Source organism: Petromyzon marinus, chromosome 71, assembly GCF_048934315.1.
Source record: "Petromyzon marinus isolate PM22_M1 ecotype Great Lakes invasive population chromosome 71, UKy_Petmar_22M1.pri1.0, whole genome shotgun sequence".
In the NCBI taxonomy this organism is placed as follows: Eukaryota; Metazoa; Chordata; class Hyperoartia; order Petromyzontiformes; family Petromyzontidae; genus Petromyzon; species Petromyzon marinus.
The window spans coordinates 1334933-1348657 of NC_133737.1; the positions used below are offsets into that span (position 1 = coordinate 1334933).

At 51.3% G+C, this 13725-nt stretch overlaps 1 protein-coding gene across 1 annotated transcript in view; it reads right to left on the reverse strand.

The window, feature by feature from the left end:
* LOC116957256 (uncharacterized) overlaps positions 1-13725 on the reverse strand; it is a 631244-nt gene that overhangs the window by 32625 nt on the left and 584894 nt on the right. The window lies entirely within an intron of this gene.

Below are 13725 nucleotides of genomic sequence, written 5' to 3' on the forward strand. Positions count from 1 at the left end.
GTCCTGCCAATCAGACGCTTTACCCTGGTGCTCACGCAGATCTTTAGCCAATCAGGCGCCTACCCGGCTGATTCTGCCTCCTGTGTGCTCTAATCCATCGTTCGTGGCCCCGTCCCCCCTCTTCCTGCTGTGCTGTGTGTGCCTTAACCGCGGTGGCTGAGTAGCCTCGTCGTGACCATGCAATTTCACGTCGATTCACGGCGCCGCAGTGCGATTCAACCTCGGGGGGAAGCCTCGGGCCAATTCCCTGGCCCCAGGAAACCGTGGAGGATGTCCCCACGAGGGGGGCTCCTGGGTGAAAATCTGGAGGCCAGGCGACTTCCCCACGAGGTCCTACGTGGGGGTGTGTGTGTCCATGTGGGGGGGGGGCGAGGGGGAAACAGCGTCGGCCAGGCAGCATTGTTGTGGGGGCATCTCAGGAGTGGCACCGACAGAGCGGCTTTGCTGCTGTGGCATCGCATAGCCGCCCCCCCCCCCCCGTTGAGGTGCCTGCCCCGGGTTGACTGCTGGAGCACCTCGCCTGGGCTGGCCCCCACGAGGCAGCGCCGCGGGGTCCTCGGGACTCGCCCGGCGGCCCCTCGTGGCCGGCCTCGGGGGTTCCTGCGGTTGGTCTCCTCCTCCACTCCAGCGGCTCCTCTTGTCCCTCGGCACCTACGGGCTGGGGAACAAACTCAGAGGCAGACGGGTTCAGGGGGGCCGTCGCCCCCCGCCGTCCCATGGCCGGGGCCGGGACCTCTCGGGGCCCTGCGGGGCCCTGCGGGGCACATTGTAGCGTTGCGAGGCTCCCGAGCATGGGGGTTAGCGGGGACCCCCGGGATTTCGGGGTGCTCGACCGGCGGGGTTCTCCTTCGCCGGGGCCGCCCTCCGTGGTTTCAATCGGCGGACGTTGACCGCCGTCTCTCGGTCCCCTCTCCTCGCCCTGGATCAGCACCGTCCAGGGGGGGGGATCTGTCGCACCACGGTCCAGGGTCCGCGCCAGTAGGTGGTCAGCTTCCCCACCTGTCCAGCCCCGACGCGCGGGGTGTGCAGCCGCACCTTAGAGCCCGCTGAGTAGAAGGGGGGCTCCACACCGGGCCGGGCGCCCTGCTCTTGCCGCTGATGTGCAGCCTCCCCTTGTTGGTAGGCCCGGCCACGGGCCCCTCGCAGGGTCCCCATCAGGTGCTCCACGGGCCGGCTCCCTTCCTCCGGTTGCGGTGGGGAAACGCCGAACAACGGATCTGCGGGTAGACGAGACTCACGACCAAACATCATTAGGAACGGGGTCTGTCCCATAAATGTGTGTACGGTGGTGGTGTAGGCGAACAGGGATTAGGGGAGGTGTTCGTCCCAGTCCTGTTGATTGGCGGCCGCCATACGTTTGAGAAGGTCTGGTTCATATGCTCCACCATACCGTTCGCCTGGAGGTGGTACGCCGTAGTTCGGTCCTTATGGATTCCGAACTCCCGGCACAGCGCCTGAAACAGCTCTGCCTCGAACTCGCTACCCTGGTCAGTAATGACTCGTTCGGGGATCCCATGTTTAAGCACGCAGTGCTTCAGGAATGCCCGGGCAACCACAAGGGATGTTTTATCAGGGATGGCCACCGCTACGGGATAGCGGGTGAAATACTCCACCACCACGAGGATATACCGGTCGCCTCGGTGGGATCGCGGGAATGGCCCCTGTAGGTCGATCCCAACTAGCTGGTTCACCCGTCTGACACGGATCGGACTCAGGGGCACCTGATACTGCACCGGTTTCTGCCCACACTGCTGACAAGCGCGGCAGCCCTGTACCCAGGTGGCCACATCTTGTGCCAGTTTGGGCCAGAGATACTGGCGACGCAGGGTCTCCCGAGTGCGCCGTTCCCCATCATGGCCCCCGAGCGGGTGGTCGTGCATCAGCCGTAGCAGCTGGGGCCGCACCTGGGCAAGAACACAGATGCACCTCGGCTGGCCGGCTTCGGTTAGTTCCCGCAGCACCCCGTTCTCTACACACAACCGGGCGTACAAACCACTCCAGGGTCCCGGTAGAGGGCGCTCTTCTTCTCCCGCAGGGCCGCCTCCGCCGCCGCCAGGTCCGGATCCCGTTCCTGGGTCCGTCTCAGCTGCTCGTCGTCCAGGCCTGGGAAGGCGCAGCCGACGTCCTCTTGGATCCGCCCGGTCAGGGCGGGGCGGTCCGTTGGGTCCCTGGCTCCCTCTGTAGGGGTCTCTGTGACGCATACTGCACTCTCTCTCCCCGGGGCATACCGCGGGTCGCCTCGACAGGGCGTCCGCGTTTGCGTGCGTCCATCCCGCCCGGTACTCGATCTACAGGTTGTACTCCTGCAGCTGCGCCAGCCATCGGGCCATCTGCCCACGCGGTTCCTTGAATGTGAGGAGGAACTGCAGAGCATAATGGTCAGTTCGCACGCGACATTTCCTGCCGTACAAATACGGCCCGAACTGTATAAACGCGAAGATCACGGCATACAGTTCCTGACGGGTCACGCAATAGTTCAGTTCGGACCCACTCTGGGTCCGGCTGGCGTATGCGATGACCCGCTCCGTCCCACCCTGCACCTGTGACAACACCGCGCCCAGCCCACTGCTGCAGACGTCGGTGTCCAAAATAAAATCGGTGAAAAAATCGGGGAAAGCCAGGGTGGGGGGGTATGGGCGAGGTGGTCATTGAGGGTTGTGAAGGCCGTCTGGCAGGTCTCCGTCCACTGATAGGGGTTCTTAGGGGAGGTGAGTTGGGTGAGGGGGCGTGCAATCTCGCTGAATCCCTTTACAAATCGATGATAATAGGTGGTGAGCCCCAAGAATGACCTAATCTCTATCAGGTTCCTTGGCCGTGGCCATTCCATTACGGCGTGTACCTTCTCTGGGTCGGTGTGCACCCCTGCCTCGCTGACGCGGTGTCCGAGGTACCCCACCTCACGCTGCTCCATATAAGACTTACGCGGCTTGAGCTTGAGATGGGCCGCTCGCAGTCGTTGGAACACCTCCCGTAACCTGGACCAGTGCTCAGACAGAGATCTGCTGAACACTATCACATCATCCAGGTAAATTAGGCACTGTTCCCACTGCAAGCCCCCCATCACCAACTCCATCAACCGCTGGAATGTCGCGGGCGCGTTGGTGAGTCCGAACGGGAGTACTCGAACCTCGAACAGCCCCATCGGGGTGGTAAATGCAGTTTTTGGCCGATCCTCCTCCGCCATCTCCACCTGCCAGTACCCGGACGCTAGATCGAGGGTGGAAAAGTGCCCGTGCCCCTGCGAGGCTGTCAAAGGTGTCATCGATGTGGGGTATGGGGAAGGCGTCGCTGAGGGTAACTGCGTTCAACTTTCGGTAATCAACGCAAAACTGGGTCGACCCGTCCTTTTTACTCATCAGCACTACCGGGGCAGACCAGGGGCTCGCTGAGGGCTGGATTATGTTATCACGGAGCAGATCCAAGACTGCCTCTTTGATCTGGCCTCGTTCAGGTGCGCCCACTCGGTATGCGGGGAGTTTGATGGGTCGGGCGGCACCGATGTCAATTTGGTGCTTAACGAGGTCTGTCTGGCCCATGTCTGAATCGTGCTCACTGAACACGTCGGCGAACTCCCGCAACAACCCGCGCAGCCGATCGGCCTCCCCCTTAGGTAGATCCGCCCAGGGTACAAGTAACGGGTCGAGAAGTGGGACGACCTCGGCTCGGGGAGTCGGGCCGACCCGCCAGGCCAGGTCCTGGTTGTCCTCGGGGCGGCCGGGGTCCTCAGCCCAGAGGGCAAACACCGAATCGTTAGAAGTGGCGCGCGTGCAGGGGGTGTACTGTGGCTACCGTGGTGCACCGTCGCAGCATTGCCGGGGTACTGTGTGGGTTAAACACCCGCATAAACAGTCGGCCCCCATCTGCGTTTACCAGCGTGGCTGATCCCACCACTCCGTACCGTTCCGCTAACTCTGGGTGAGGAGTCAGCATTACCTCGCCCGATGGTCGATGTGCGGGGTCAGTGGAGGGTGCTGCCATGGGCACCAGCATCTCGGCGAGCGGTCGGATGATGACGACCGACACCAGCATAGCGGCCACGGGTGTGAAGCGGAATCCGCTCCCCGCTGCCTTCCAAGGTGACGCATCGCTGGCGGGGCTGCACGTTGAGCCCCAACTTTTCCAGGAGGTCTGTACCTGCAATACAATCGTGGCACAACACACTCGAGACATAGAACTCCTGGGTGCACACCTGGTGTCCGAGACGGACCTCAAGGGTGACCCTCCCCAGCAGCCCCATCCCTGCTCTGCTTGCGGTGTGCAGCGCGCGATCCGGGGCCTGCAGGCGGCCCACGTCAACCCCGAGCACGCTGCAGTGTGTGGCGCTCACGAGTGAGGCCACCGCCCCCGTGTCCAACAGAATCCGGGTACGCCATCCGTTTACCTGTCCTTTCACCAGCGACTTTGCTCCCGTGATTCCCGCCACCAGCTCCCGTAGCCAGTCGCCAGAAGTCACCGTGTTCTTAGGTGCTGTTGCCGGAATCTGCGCGGATGTCACTCGCTCACCAGTAGTCTCATTATCATCTATTTGTGTCGGGACCACGTCGATTGCACCCCTAGTTGGTCCACTCTCTAGGGGGCGTTGGAGTTGAACCCTGCCGCATGTCTTCCACGGGCAGTCTGAGGACAGTCTCTCATGAGATGCCCTCGACGGTCACACAGGTAACACGCCCGGGGGAGTGTGGTGGCCCCGTAGGAGGTCTTTGGTGGTGGTGTTCAAAGTCCAGTATATCCTGATGGAAACTCTCGCCTTGCTCCTCCGAGTACGCTTCCTTGTTCTCCTTGAATTTATCAAGATGCGCATCAAGGATATGGACTTTGAGGGGCATTCTACAGCCATTGTGCTGTAGTTCTTCACCAGAGTCTCAACCAGCTCCACGTAGTTTTCGACCTTGTGATTGCCCAGGAAGCCACGAACCACTGCGACAAAGCTGTTCCAAGCCGCTTTCTCCTTACTAGTGAGCTTCTTGGGGAATTTATTTCACTCCAGGATCATCTTTATCTGTGGTCTGACGAAGACACTGGCTTTGACCTTTGCCTCAGGCAGCTTAGAGAAGAAGTCTTGAAGGTACTTGAACGCTGCCGACTCCTTATCTACAGCTCTGACAAATTGTTTCATAAGGCCCAATTTGATGTGCAGTGATGGCATCAGCACCTTCTGGGGGTACGCCAGTGGCTCCCACTTGACGTTGTTCCTCCCCACAGAGAACTTGGTCCGCTGTGGCCAGTCCTGCCTGTATTAGTGCGCCTTGGTGCCCCTACTGTCCCAAAGATAAAGATCGCAGGGAAACTTGGTGAAACCGCCTTGGAGACCCATCAGGAATTCCACTATTTTGAAGTCTCCGATGACCTTCCAGCTGTACTCATACTTCAAGGCGTCCAGCAAGGTCTTGATGCTGTTGTAATCCTGTTTGAGGTGCACCGAGTGAGCCAGGGGAAGAGACGGGTACTTGTTACCATTATGGAGCAGCACGGCTTTGAGGCCCCTGGATGAGCTGTCAATGAAGAGGCACCACTCATTCTGGTTACAGGTGATTCCGATTGCCTCGAACAGACTTCACATTCTGGCAGAAGCAGAGCCCATCTTGACGGGTGAAGAAGCTGAAAAAAGGTTGGTGATGCTTCCTCTGATCTGCGACTTGCACACTCTCATCCAACTAGTTCCACTGCTTGAGTCTAGACGTCGAAAGCTCAGCATTGGACTTTGTGAGACCAAAATCTCTGAACAAGTCGTTGAGGTATTTCCGGTTGGGGTAGTATGGGTTTCTCTCGTCAGCTCCACCTCTGAAATTGTCATCTGGATCTACGTCTTCCTCGCTCTTTGACTTGGTGATCTCCTCAAAAGACGGCTGCGCTCTCTCTCCGGAGGAGTGGGTAGGGGGAGCTGATGGCAGTGTGGCACCGGGGCGATGGATGAAGGAAGGTCCGGATACGTGATAGCAGGTGCATGCTTGCCAGTCCGACGTTTGGAAGGGTCCACCATGCAGAAGTAGCAGTTGCTTGAGTGGTCAGTGAGTTCCGAACTTCATAGCTTCCCCTCTGTACCATCCTACAAAAAATACATTTATTTTACCCATGACTTATATGTAAGATATTCCCGCGACATTTTTCATATATGATATATATATATTTTCTCAATAACATTTTAAATTGTAAAACATTTAAAAATTAAAAACCTTTACAATTTTAAGAATTTGAACAAATTTTATAACGTAAAATTCCAAGCAACAATTGTCCATCTTACCTTCCAGAGTTTTTTTTTGCATTGCTCGCAGGTGAAATGAGCTGCCCAGGGATTGTCTTGATCCCCAACAGGCATGCCGAAATATGCCTTGTAGGCCTCACACATCTTTGGAGATGCTTTCACAGAGTACTTTTTCGCTCTTGCCTTGATAAATTGGCCGCTGACATAGCAAAATGCGTCTGCCGGATGCTTGCAGCCTCTTAATGCCATCTCAGATAAATGCAGATATCTTTCCACTTAGGCAGCTGGAACTAAACTGAACTAATTGGACTACTATTTATATTACTGGGAAGTTCTAGAATGTTCTAGAAGTTACTCCAAGTTTACTCAGCACTGAATCTATCTGGAATGTTCTGGAAAATATGTAAATTACAAAATATCACTGTCCTGGTCACAAAAGCAAAGTTTGTGGGGAATAATAGCCATTTTATGTACTTTTGAAGCATACGCAACTAGGAAATAACACTTCCTACCCGGGAAGAAAAAATAAATTGTTACGCAGTGTAATTGCTGTATTGTAGGATGCGCTGATGATTAAGATTTTAGTAAATATCGCATGTGGGTAATGGCTTGCTTTTACATCATATTGTGTATATTGTATGGCCTAGTTAAATTGTATACATTGCACATTGTGGAATGGGTGTGTAAATCTACACGTTTCCAGAATTTAAGAGTGTAATGAATACTGAATGTCTCCGTTTCTGTCAGTTTCACTCTGGTTCTGTCTAATGATGATGCCGATTCGCCGTTTCGAATTGAACTTTCAAAGATCCACAAGTTATTGCAGCAAAGAACAGGAAGTTCAGAAGGCACTCTGTCATTAAAAAAAAATGTTGGGACAGTGTTTAGCTATACGAATCATTTGGCGGGACCCTGGGGTCCCGCAAAAATCAGGTGAGTAATTATTATTTTTCAGTCCGCCCACTCGTGATCCCGACAGCAACGCGCCGCCCGCCCAGACTCGCGCCAACAAGCGCCAGCAGCAGCAGCAGGCGGCGATCACCACGATGGGCGCCACCCCACCGGCCAAACGCGAGCCCCGGGGGGCGTCCGCCGCAGTCGCGCGCGGCGACGACGCCCTCCGGTCAGCCGTCGATCCTCAGCTTCTTTGCCAAGGCGAGCCCTGCCCCCCCAGGCAGTGAATTTAACGTGTTTATGTAATTTTTCAACTTTTTACGAAACTTAGTGCCCCGAGTAGCTCTCGACGAGGCCAATCGATTGACCACTAGTTTTGTTGTCGGTACGGCAAGACTCGTGTCGCTACGCGGTTTTTCCCACCCTGTGGCAGTGATGGGACCCCGGGGTCCCACCAATTGCTTCATATGTGTATAGTCGCGTAGCATCACGCACGGCGAGGACCCAACAGTGAACAGATAACTACGTAGCGGGCTCAACCACAGCAGATGCGTGATCTTCCGGCTACATCTCTACAGCGGGGCCTACCATTACGCCTGCGCTTCACACGTAGAACCACAACAGGGTTCAATATTAAAATCAATATTAATTCATTCTGGAGCAATCCGATGAGTTATAAAGCTCTTTCACAGATTCATCTTCTTTGGTTCTTTCGGTAAAGTCACGTAGAATGAGAATAAAATAATAAATTGATAAAACGTCGTGAGAATATTATTGTGTTATTTTATTTTATCAATTTATTATTTTATTCTCATTCTACGTGACTTTACCGAAAGAACCAAAGAAGATGAATCATTGCAGTCACGAAAGCTTTAAATCGAAAAATCTTTCACAGATGTCCAACAAACAATAAAAAACCACGGTAGCAGTGCTAAGTACAGAAAAGTAAAACAAAATTGCTTTATAATTATTACGATTAGGCGAGGTCACATCGCAGCCAGCTATGGCTCTAGGGTTTGGTGTTACATGATATTTATGTAGTTTATTGTAAAACATTTGGTCACAGTCCCTATGATCACTGTTACATTGCTTTTATGGCTTTATTTTGGTGATTTCGAAAAGTTTTTTGGTTTGGCCATGTTTTTGTTTATTGTAGTACGGAGTTAGACTGATGGCCTTAATCTTAGTTGTCTTGTGGTTGTTGTTGTTGTTGACTTGCATCCCACTGGGATTTTTTGCACACAGCGTTGGTGTACGGTGCTTTTTCAGGAATATTTTGATGTTTATTCCTGGATTTTCTGTTTGCACAGTCACATAGTCACTTTAAGATGTTTTCTTGTTCGTGTTTTTGTTTGTTGCGGTTGCACCCGATTCAAGAGCCGAATGGCTCACAGGGCTATACCAAAGAAATGGAAATAAATCGGGCTGTTACAACGCAAAGGGCCTGGGAGAAATCTGAAGCTGATAGAGATGAGTAGCGTGCAAATTGCAAAGATCATGGAATAGTAATACGTTTTTTACCCTTTTATCTGGCACAAAACTGACACCTTTTTACAAGGGATCATGTTTGCATTAACCACAATACCTGCAGTCAAAATGCAAACAGAACACAGCACTCTGATAATGTATGCATTGTCCTGGAAATTGATTGGTCCACACCAGAGGCAGCTTTTGTATAGCCCAGTCTCATATGGTGTTCGACCAGATGACGCCAAAAGGTGCACAACTCAAAGACAACGCACCATCAGAGTATTGAGAGCTCGGGGTAAGCATTTACATCATGAGACCTCCTTTGCCAGTAGCAAAATATATGGTCGAACACCATATTGGTGATGTTGGAACGCGCGCACACCAAACCCGGGTGAATTACAGCACTTACCGGTGCAGGGTGATTGTGTCATCCCTGACCAGGGCCCCTCCTGAGGGGAGGGGGCTGGGGGTGCGTGTGATCCCACAGAAACCCGCCCCTCGGTGCGGAATTGTATAAAAGACGGGACCCTGAGAGCAGAGAGTGCAGTTCGACCAAGTAAAGACGAAGAACCAGCTGAAGACTGAAGTCCAGCTAGATAGACCCTGGGACTCCTCTGACCCGCTGCCCTTCTAAGGGCCGGGCAGAGCAAGCCAGTGGTACGACCCCAGAGCCGCGAAGGCCGATGTCCTTTTCAGGGCCAGATTCGTGTGGCTGGTGGTCGAGACCTGTGCCAAAGCTGGGCCGGGTCAATTAGTCTCCTTGAGAGGAGGATCGTAGGATAGAGGGAAGTAGAGGAGTTAACTTGGGGTGTTAGCTTGGGATATACTTCCCTCAGTATAACGAGTGAAGAGGCCGTTACCTCTTCAAGTGTCAGGTTCGCTACGTGCTGTATCGTAGTCATTGTTAATAAATACGCGTTGCCTTAATTCAACCGTCTCTGTCGTCAAGCAAGGCCACTACACAAGATTCAAATGCAGCCGCAGAACTGGTTATTACTGCAGCTGCAGTAACCTGAAAAAATATGCACCGTCTGCTTCACAGTGGATGTTAAAATGCCTCCGAAGTGATTCAAAATAAATAAGCCATTCCATGCCAATGTAATTGTTAACACTTACCAAATTGCACAAGTATCCAAAAGCTACCCACCTGAGATCAATCATCACCCCCTACTGGCAGAGGAACATCCACTTAGACCGCTACTGAGTCAACTCATGCGGCACAGGGACAGTTACACCGTGGGAGTGGCTGTCGATTGTTTGAGATGAGATTTGATACAAGCCACTTTGAGTTTCTGAGGCAATTAAGCGCCATATAAATACAAGTATTTTGTTACTAGTATCCCAAGGTGCATGCTATTGAGCTTCCGTGTCTCAGCCTCCTGGTTACAGGATCTACCCAAACACGTTCGGTCATACAGTGAGGGAAAAAAAGTATTTGATCCCCTGCTGATTTTGTACGTTTGCCCACTGACAAAGAAATGATCAGTCTATAATTTTAATGGTGAACAGTGAGAGACAGAATAACAACAAAAAATCCAGAAAAACGCATGTCAAAAATGTTAGAAATTGATTTGCATTTTAATGAGGGAAATAAGTATTTGACCCCTCTGCAAAACGACTTAGTACTTGGTGGCAAAACCCTTGTTGGCAATCACAGAGGTCAGACGTTTTTTGTAGTTGGCCACCAGGTTTGCACACATCTCAGGAGGGATTTTGTCCCACTCCTCTTTGCAGATCTTCTCCAAGTCATTGTTTCGAGGCTGACGTTTGGCAACTCGAACCTTCAGCTCCCTCCACAGATTTTCTATGGGATTAAGGTCTGGAGACTGGCTAGGACCCTCCAGGACCTTAATGTGCTTCTTCTTGAGCCACTCCCTTGTTGCCTTGGCCGTATGTTTTGGGTCATTGTCATGCTGGAATACCCATCCACGACCCATTTTCAATGCCCTGGCTGAGGGAAGGAGGTTCTCACCCAAGATTTGACGGTACATGGCCCCGTCCATCGTCCCTTTGATGCGGTGAAGTTGGCCTGTCCCCTTAGCAGAAAAACATCCCCAAAGCATGTTCCACCTCCATGTTTGACGGTGGGGATGGTGTTCTTGGGGTCATAGGCAGCATTCCTCCTCCTCCAAACACGGCGAGTTGAGTTGATGCCAAAGAGCTCCATTTTGGTCTCATCTGACCACAACACTTTCACCCAGTTGTCCTCTGAATCATTCAGATGTTCATTGGCAAACTTCAGACGGCATGTGTATGTACTTTCTTGAGCAGGGGGACCTTGCGGGCGCTGCAGGATTTCAGTCCTTCACGGCATAGTGTCTTACCAATTGTTTTCTTGGTGACTATGGTCCCAGCTGCCTTGAGATCATTGGCAAGATCCTCCCGTGTAGTTCTGGGCTGATTCCTCACTGTTCTCATCATTGCAACTCCACGAGGTGAGATATTGCATGGAGCCCCAGGCCGAGGGAGATTGACAGTTCTTTTGTGTTTCTTACATTTGCGAATAATCGCACCAACTGTTGTCATCTTCTCACCAAGCTGCTTGGCAATGGTCTTGTAGCCCATTCCAGCCTTGTGTAGGTCTACAATCTTGTCCCTTACATCCTTGGAGAGCTCTTTGGTCTTGGCGATGGTGGAGAGTTGGAATCTGATTGATTGCTTCTGTGGACAGGTGTCTTTTTATACAGGTAACAAGCTGAGATTAGGAGCACTCCCTTTAAGAGTGTGCTCCTAATCTCAGCACGTTACCTGTATAAAAGACACCTGGGAGCCAGACATCTTTCTGATTGAGAAGGGGGTCAAATACTTATTTTCCTCATTAAAATGAAAATCAATTCATAACATTTTTGACATGCGTTTTTCTGGATTTTTGTTGTTATTCTGTCTCTCACTGTTCAAATAAACCTACCATTAAAATCAAGACTGATCATTTCTTTGTCAGTGGGCAAACGTAAAAAATCAGCAGGGGATCAAATACTTTTTTCCCTCACTGTATATACTGGCTGCTCCTACTCTACATTATTAAAACATTCAACCCAAACCTGCACATCGAAAATCGTCTGGGATTTGTCCCGGGTTCACTCACAGTCCAACCTCTTCTCACGCTTTCAGCTGCCTTCATTGATGACCTGGAGCTCAAACCCTGGAGTCTTCATGTCACCTTTCCTCCTGGCCATGTATCCAAGCAAGAATTTTCTAATGGTTCTTGCGCTACAAGCTATGGGCTTATTGTGGCACTTGGAATTTCACACCTCGATTGCAGACTCCGCTCTTTATTGATCTCCTTACGCGTGTTTCAGTTTCAAAACACTTCAAAGGCCTTCAAACACAGTGTACTTGACGGCGTTTTTAACGTGTTCCCTGGCGGTTGTGAAGATTTGATGACCGTGCAAACGTCTCACCACACAAAATGCACCCGATGGGCTCCTCTTCTGTGCGTGTTCTCCGTTGCCGGTCAAGATTTGATTGACTGTGCAAATGAATTCCAAGACTCGGTGCGCAGTCGAGAGGAGTTCTGCTGTTGGTGAGGTCATTGACCAGATAGGGAGGCACTGACATCACCCACGTGACTTTGAGGCGATATCTCCAGAGGCTTTTACATATTTAAGTAAACATGTGGTAAGCAGCGGGATATCGATGGACACGGTTAATTTAATTTTTTTTCTAAACAGATATTAAAATCCAATAAAACCTAGGCTAGAATACAAATCTGTAACAAAAATCCATGATGCATTTCAAATGTGCTCTTAAAATTACCTCCTTGCTATGAATCAGATCAGCAGACACGTGTATTTCATTTATTGGTCTCTTCATGGACACAGAGAAATGTTTTACACAAACTATAAATAGCAGTTCTAGATTTAAAGCTTTCGTGATTGCTAGGATCCATACTCTTTGGTTCTATTGGGTAAAGTCACGTAGGTGAAAACAAAATAACAAAAAATCACGACGTTTCGGCCACAACACTAGCGGCCTTCATCAGGTGAAGGGACGAGCCTGTCTGGAGGACAGCGCTGTCGTGATTTTTTTGTTATTTTGTTTTCACCTACGTGACTTTACCCAATAGAACCAAAGAGTATAAATAGCAGCCTTCTAGGAGTACATCATTGATTCAGTGCAAGCCACCTGCGGACCAGTATTGGTGTACAATGTCTCAACAGCAGTCGGGCTTGCTTCAACCGATGGTGACGAACATCCAGATGTGAAATCAGCAAGGAGCATTTCTAGTCCTAGTTCGACAAAATCTACAAAATACGTTGCAATGGTGCATCCTTTTGGGACATGCTTTAGCAGGTTTCGGTCTACATCCGAAACCCTCGCTAGCATCATTGTCGCTTAAATTACGGCGGGGCCTCTATTTCACGCGACACCCCATATTACAATGCGGGAAACACAACCAAGACCACTGCCGGTATATTCCAGGATGTATAGTGTTTACTTATAATTTAATCTCTGCACAAATCTTACTACATTGTTAAAGGGCAACAGGGCTACTACTTCTCTGTGGAGGAGTGCACGCATCACAAGCCACTATACCAACCCAAATGACCCTCGCAAGAACACAACAACCAACACAGTCACACAATAATCCAACAACCGCGGCCTCAGCGACTTACTCCACCGACAAACGCCGGTGGGAGCAAACCGCTGAGCAAAACTCCGAAGGCAGGCACGACGCACCGCCCGGCTCTGGAGCAGACCAAACAAAAACCACTCCAAACACCACCCTCAGCGATTTAAAGCGTTCGTGACTGCAATGATTCATCTTCTTTGGTTCTTTCGGTAAAGTCACGTAGAATGAGAATAAAATAATAAATTGATAAAATAAAATAACACAAATATTCTCACGACGTTTCGGCCACAACACAAGCGGCCTTCATCAGATGAAGGGACGAGACTGTCTGGTAGGACAGCGCTGGAGTGCTCTCCACTCCAGCGCTGTCCTACCAGACAGTCTCGTAGGACAGCGCTGGAGTGCTCTCCACTCCAGCGCTGTCCTACCAGACAGTCTCGTCCCTTCATTTGATGAAGGCCGCTTGTGTTGTGGCCGAAACGTCGTGAGAATATTATTGTGTTATTTTATTTTATCAATTTATTATTTTATTCTCATTCTACGTGGTGACTTTACCGAAAGAACCAAAGAAGACCACCCTCAGCGG